This window comes from Puma concolor, chromosome E1 (assembly GCF_028749965.1).
Source record: "Puma concolor isolate L17-30 chromosome E1, mPumCon1.1.hap2, whole genome shotgun sequence".
NCBI lineage: Eukaryota > Metazoa > Chordata > Mammalia > Carnivora > Felidae > Puma > Puma concolor.
Genome location: NC_141680.1, coordinates 38,806,891 through 38,814,194, shown reverse-complemented (window position 1 = coordinate 38,814,194; position 7,304 = coordinate 38,806,891).

Genomic DNA, 7,304 nt, shown 5'->3' with positions numbered 1-7,304 from the left:
CACTGTTTACTTGGTAAAGCGAAGGCCCGCTCCAGGCTGGTGTAAATTGTTTCTTAAAAGCGTTTAACCCCATAAGGAACCTTTAGCTCCAGCTGCCTTTGGCCCGGGCCTCGCTTCCTGGGGCCTCACTTTCCCGACCACCCTGAGACACCGAGACCCTGCCTGGCTCTTTTACCCCGCAGGAGAAGAGTCTCACAGATCCGCCCCCAGGTCTCCCCTAGCACCGCTCTGATTGCAGTTGGGTTCTTGCTGGCTTTTCTCTGGCTTGCCTGACAGAATCCATCATGGCGATGAAACGAGTTAATATACACAGGGGTCTTAGAGTAGTGCCAGGCACAGAGTAAGCGCTCCTGGGCAAATGCGAGCTCATTTCCGGGGTGTGACGTAATGGCCCGGGACTCTTCATCCCCGTCTAAATTGGCTTCCTGGAAGGGAATGGTGAGAGGCTCCCTTGGAGCTTGAGGACCAACTTCTGAGCAGTCAGGTTTCTGGGGCTGCCAAGAAAATGTTCCAGGAGAGGGGGAGGAGGTGGGCTGAGATTTTCTGTTAGTTTGATGTGAATTGTAGTGCCAAGAGCTCCCCCTGCTTTTGTGTTCACTTTTACGCCACCTTTTTCCAGAGAAGACTTCAGGCTGTCACCGCTCAGCCAACTGGTCACCCTGCTTCACTTTTTTTTTTTTAATTTTTTTTTACATTTATTTATCTCTGAGAGACAGAGCACAAGTGGGGGAGGGGCAGAAAGGGAATGAGACACAGAATCTGAAACAGGCTCCAGGCTCTGAGCTGTCAGCACAGAGCCCGATGCGGGGCTCGAACTCACAAGCTCGAGATCATGACCTGAGCAGAAGTCTGATGCCCAACCAACTGAGCCACCCAGGCACCCCCTGGTCATCCTGCTTCAGACAAAGAGGCAGAATCACTTTTCCTGGATCCTCCCTCCCTGCTAAACCCAGCTGCCTAGGCCCCACCACCGGCTCTCGGCTCATGACCGTGACCATGGGCTGAGCGGACTGCTAATGACTGTCCATCTGGGATCTGGCTGCCCACTAAGGGCTTGCCAAGGACATCTAGAACTAGTTTCTCATTGCCAGTGTGGGGCAGGGGTTATCTGCGTCATCCACACAGGAAACCTCACCCATTGAAAGAATTCCCTGCTTCAGAGAACTGGCCTGGAGCTGAGGACCAAAGGAAAGCCATCCCAGGATGGCAGGAGCTGACTGTGGCCTGGCGTGGAGTCCTGCTCACTCACTCGTGCGCACCCGCCCCTCCCCTTTCTCTCCCCCTCGTTAATTCCCCAGATGTTGCTTACACAGTTTCTCCTCTAGAAACACAGGTCCTGTGGCTCTTCCCTGCCTCTCTGACACCTGCTTGTCCTGTTACTAATTTTTATTTCATCTTTTAATTGCCACCTATTATCCTCTCCTCCGCACTCCTGTACACGCACGTACAAAATCTGATAATGGTAATAGGTTAGGAAGAAAGCAAGCAAGGCGTCATGATGATTAGCACGTTGTCTAGATCCGGACGGCCCGGGTCAAATCCTGGCTCTGTTCTTACTACCATGTGATCTTGGACACGGCCCAGGACCTCTCTGTGCCTCATTTCCTTCACCTATAAAATGAGAACAAGAGATAACTACCGCCCTCCGGGTAGGGAGCTGTGGTATATACAACACCTAGGTGGTCCCTGGTCCAGTAGGACTCCAATGTCAGCTGTTGTGAGAGGGGATGGACCAGAAATAACCAGGACTGAGGTTAGAAACTTGTGCTTGGGGCCTAGCTGTGTGTCTCAGATATCCCAGCAGGTCCCAGACCAAACCCATAATCTTCCCCATTCTGTCCTTCATCCCTCTCTGATATTTCCTATCTCTGCCAATTGGCAGGCTCCAAGCCTCTGCTTTGTCACCCCAATCATTCCCCTGCTTAGAAACTCCAATGCCCCCTTAGCTCCCTAAACTCCTAAAGTGGCGGGCCAGCCCTTGGTAATCAGATCTCCATCTCCCTTCCAGCCTGGGTATCCATCCAAGACACCAAACCCACATGTGTCCCCAAAGCCCCAACCCTCTTCTTGGCCCCCTCAAGGCCTTCCTGCCCCCCCCACCCCCGGCTCAGATATGACCCAAATACCTCCCTCTGTGGACATTTCCAGGCTCTGACAGAATTAGCCCCTCCTCCTCAGCAGCATCCCTGAAGCCTCGTGGAGATGCCCTTCAGAGCGCCTGTCACCACATCCCCGTGACCTCCTGACATCTGTGCCCCAACCAGAGCTGCCTAAGGATAGGGACTGGGTCTTGCTCACTTGTCTGTCCCCGTTGGAATCTCAAAATTAACTTCTCCGAACTTCAGTTGTCTTCACGATCTCTAAAGCGACTTTGACCTCTAAAATATTAGGATCATGTGGCTCCCCAGTTAACAAAAAGGAAGAGTCCCACAGAGCACTACAAGTTAGGAAGAAAACTGGGTTTAAGTAGGCTTTTAAAATGGGACCAGTGGTCAAACTAAAATTCCCTTCTGCATGCTTTCCAATGAGAGCCTCTGCCCTGAGCATCATCTGGGCTCCCTCCCTCCCCTCTCCCTGCTTAGCCGAGGGCTCTCCTAGAGAGCAGAGGAAAGGGCTGTTGTCCTACCCTCTTGGAGACACCACAGCTTCTGCTCCAAAGCTGGGGCTAGTCCCCAGCCCCCACTACTGAATGGGGCTCAGATGCCTTCCTGCCCCCACAGATCCCGGAGCCCAGCAGGAGGGTGTCAAGCCTGCCTGCCCCAGGGCTTCGGAGGCTGGCCGGGGTGCCAGCCGACCGACCCGCAGAGCCGCCTGTCCTCCAGGTGCCCTTCCTCTCAGCTGATGGGCAGGGCCTCCCTGAGTAAATTGGCCCTGAGTAAACTCTGCCTGCCACCCCTCTATTCATTCCCCAGGCTTCAAAGAAAACCAGTTTGAATATTTAAACTTCTCCTGTGTGTCTAATAAAAAGTTCTGCACTATTTAACGGCCCAGCTATCCATTACTGTCGGGAGCTGCCCTCTCCCTCCCAACCTGCCCCTCCCTCCCTCTCGCCCAAACCACGTGCAGCAAAGCCATTTGTCAAAGCGCTCCCGCCTCGGGCTGCGCTCGGCTGTGTCTGGAAGGACAAGCCGCCCCACAGGGGAAGGTGGGAATGAATAAAGGGGCTATGCAAATTGCTGCTTAATCTGCAGAGAAACACCCAGGCTTTGGGGAGACGCTCATTACTTCTTTTAACTGTGATTAACGGGCAAATTAAACCCAAGCCCTTAACTCTCTCCTGGCAGAGGACTTGAACGCAGAGCCCTGGGCTGGTGAGGGTGGAGGGAGGCTCTGACCTGGAGCTGCAGACCTAGGGGCTGGGACGGAGGAGCGCGGAGGAGCATGAGAGCTGCCCCTTAACCTGCCGCATTGTTGTCACACTGTCCATTGTCGGTGGGGTTGGAAGGAGGGAGCCCCAATGACAGGGAGAAGATACACTTGACAGGGGGAAGGAGGACTTGGTGGTCTCTTCGGGGATTTTTTTTTCAGCCTCTCCAGAAAGAACAGGTAGTGACCCTGGGATTTGCTGCCCTTCTTTCCCCCACCAAAAAAAAAAAAAAAAAAAAGGACCCTGGGTGGCTCAATCGGTTAAGCCTCCGACTTCGGCTCAGGTCATGACCTCACAGTTTGTGAGTCCGAGCCCCGTGTTGGGTTCTGCGCAGACAGCCGAGAACCGGGAACCTGCGTTGAATTCTGTGTCTCCCTCTCTCTCTCTGTCCCTCCCCCGCTTGTGCTCACGCGCCCACTCTTTCTATCTCTCCCTCTCTCTCAAAAATAAATAAATAAACATTAAAAAAAAAAAAAAAAGGCGAGAAAATCTCTTGGGCCTTTGCCACAACAAACTGAAGATATGACCTAAAAGGTTCCTGGTCAGACCAGCTCCAACCTGGTCCTGGAAAAGCATGTATAAGGAAGCTCCAGATGTTCAACTCCAAAACTGACCTTGAGGTTGATTAGGCCAGGGGAAGGGGGAAGAGGTAAAGGAGCAAGGTGGGGGGGGGTGCTTTCATGGGACTAGAGACCTGGGAATAGTTTGACAAGTTACACAGTTTATAGGCATACACAGGGAGATACCGAAGTTTACTCCATCTGTGTGTGTGTGTGTGTGTGTGTGTGTGTGCACGCGCGCGCGTTCAGATAATCTGACCCAGCTCAAAACACACAGTTGACCACTTTATCCTTTTTCGAGTGTACAATTCATGGGCATTAAGTACATTCACATTGTTGTGCAACCATCCTCACCACCCATTCTGTCTGTTTTTGCAGGTGACTGAGCCGTTCTGTAACACCTATCATCACCTCTAACCAACAGCAACAAGCAAAGCAGAACTCGGAAGGTAGGAAAGTTTTGCTTGAAATCGAGACAATTGGGGAACGCCCGGAGGAACTCTGGGGCGGTGGAAGCAGAGGCCTGGGGCGGTGGAAGCAGAAGCCTGAGGCTCCAGAGGAGGTTCGGGTGGAAATCCTGTAGGGACTCCCCGTTAAATGCAAGTCCCCTAAGCCTGAGTGATTAGGAGGTGAAAGATGACATACAACGGTGACAGACTGTCTGTCAACCTGACGGGGCCGTGGAGAGACGTGGCCCCGTATTTTATTTTGTCGGAGAGTGGATCAGTAGGTCTGTCATAGAAACCAGGCCTGACAGCACGCTCAGTGACTCTGCTCCTTTTCCTTAACTCCTGCAGCCCAGCTCCACCATCTATTAAAACATCCTGGGCTGTCAGGGATATTAAAAGGCTCTGTCACTCCTTCTTAAAACAGTCATAAATACAATCTGGACATGAGCATTTGGGCAGGAGCCCCGGTGCTGAATGGGAAGAGACAACAGCAGGTAGGCCTGCCTTTCTTGACAGCTGAGGCTCTGGCACCATTCAAACAGGGACCCGTGGACTAATCTCCTTTTTCTCTCCAATACAAGAATCAAGGCCGTCTTCAACATCTGCTGAGGCCTGGCATTCTGAAGCCACTGCTCTCGAGGATGGGATGTGGCCTTTGTTAGCATGAACACAGCCCCCCTTCACCCCGACTTCTCTCTGGTGCCTGGTGCACTGAAATAGCACCTGTTCTAAACGTCTGCTTGTGCAGCCCCACCCCCTAGGCCTCCCCAGGCAGCGCAATGGGGGAAGGAACAAAAAGGTAATAAGAGAGCCCTAAGTTCTTCCTCCATGATGGAGTTTGCCTCCGGTCTCTCTTCTACCTTCCCTGCCCCACGTAACCTCAGGGCTGACCCACCTCGGTAGGAAGAGACTTGTTGGGGACCAGAAGCCGACCTGAGGCTTTCCAGTGGGTTCCCCCACTGGAATGAAGGCTGGAACTTGTAACCTTGCAAATTGGAGGACCCCAGTCAGTCCGGAATCCTTGAGTCTCTCCAAGCTATGAGATCACAGCTCTTTCTGCCCGGGGACTGCTAGCCTGAAAACAGGGAGGCCTCTTCCTTTCTATGTATTTGACAAGAACACGCGGTCTCTGACTGCTTGCTAGGAGCTGGCGCCTCTTTTCAAGAGGATCCTGTTTGATGAAGGGGGGGTTCCTCTGGCTCGCAGCAGTCGTAGAGCCCAAGATCAGGCACAATCAAGCCCCTGGCAAATTCTGACGCTGGGCTGCATCTCTGTCCACGGGGCTGGGTATTCACCAAATGCCTAGTTCGCTAAAACATACCACAGGCCCTGTCCGTGACCTTCTGCGTTGGCATCAGGGCAGCACCCAGGACCTTGGTGCCTTGAGCTGTCCTGTCTTCTGCACCCCCAGTGTGCGATGGCCAGAATCACTTCCCATCCGGGGATTCCACTTAGCTTTGGCTATTTTTTAAACCACAGACTGTGGTGTTTTCAACAAAATTACCTTCTCGGCAGCTTTTTCCAAACAGTTCAAGTCAAGAAGTGTCAGATTGTTATCTTTTCTTTCTACAGTATTTATTAAAAGCCTGCCTTATTTTGTGGTGCCGCCCCAGAGACCACAACTAGCCCTGTGTGTGGAGGGAAGAGGAACACAGGTTTCTACCTAATACAAGGAAGCCCTTTCTGACAGCCAGAGGTGCCCACAAGGCCCAGGTGAGGAAGTCACCATCACGGAGGACCTTGGGCTGACACCGGATCAGTATCCGGTGGGGCCGCCGCAGAGGTTGGGCGATTGGGTGGATGTGACTCTGAGATTCAGTGGTTTGGGGCACTTGGTACGTCCAGGAGCTGGACAAGGCCTAGCAGCTGTTCACCAGCTGCCTTCCATGTGGCCATCTTGCAAATTTACTCCCAGATGGTCGGACCCCTCAGCCTCCAAGGTCGTTGGGCCAGCTGCAGGGTAGTGGGCCAGCCCTTCTTTGCTCTAGTAGCCCTCAGGCAGGACTTGGAGAGGAGGAGAGAGGTGAGAAAGGAGCAGAGCTCTCTCCTCTCTCGCTCATGCTGGCTTCCACTGCCCCCCTCCCCCACCTCCCCTTCACCTGCCCTGCATTTTCCCTCCCTCTTTTGGTCTCTTAACCCTCCCCCCATCTCCATGGCGATAAAAGGGGAGGTGGGGTAGGCTGTGCCCTGTATTTTGAGTCGCTCCACAATAGCCCCTTTCTCTGGAGACACAGGGGCTGCCTGTGGAACTAATCTCCCCCTGCCCATCAGCTCACAAAGGACAGGGAAGCCCCTCCCTCAGCCAGGCCGCCCTCAGTGACCCCAAGCCCGTTTCCGGGTGCGCTTCCAGCCCTCCGGGGCCTGCAGCTGGGCCTCTCTCACGGGATCCTGCACGCAGGCGGGGTCGCCCCGGCTGACCTCCCCCGAGGACAGAGGTCAAGCCCCTTCTCGGGTCTCTGATGTGATTGGAAGGTTGCCGAGGCAGGGGGACGGGGAGGAGAGGGGGAGGGGACCTTCTCTTTTAATGTAAAATTGAAAGACTCCCTGTGCCTTCCTGTCCGTGCCTGTCTCCGTCGGGGGCTGGGTCGCCTGGCCTAGGACTCCTTAGAAATCTGGGCGTCTTAGAAATGGGTTAAACCCCTGGCAATGGAGCCTGGTCAAACCCAACCCCAGAATATTAGAATCATAAAAGTCTGGGCATGGGAAGTGGGAGAAACCGTCTAGGGCAGCAAGACTCGGCCCTGGTTTTGATTCTGGTACTTCCTTGCTGTGATGGGCTTCTAGATACCTCTGGGCCTTTCTGCGCTTATCTGCAGAGTGGGAACGATAACTCGTACCAACCTGACAGGTACTGTAGCAGGTGAGGTCATGCATGTGACATGATCTCAGCCTAATGCCTGGCTCATGGAAGGCACTCGGGGTACCATG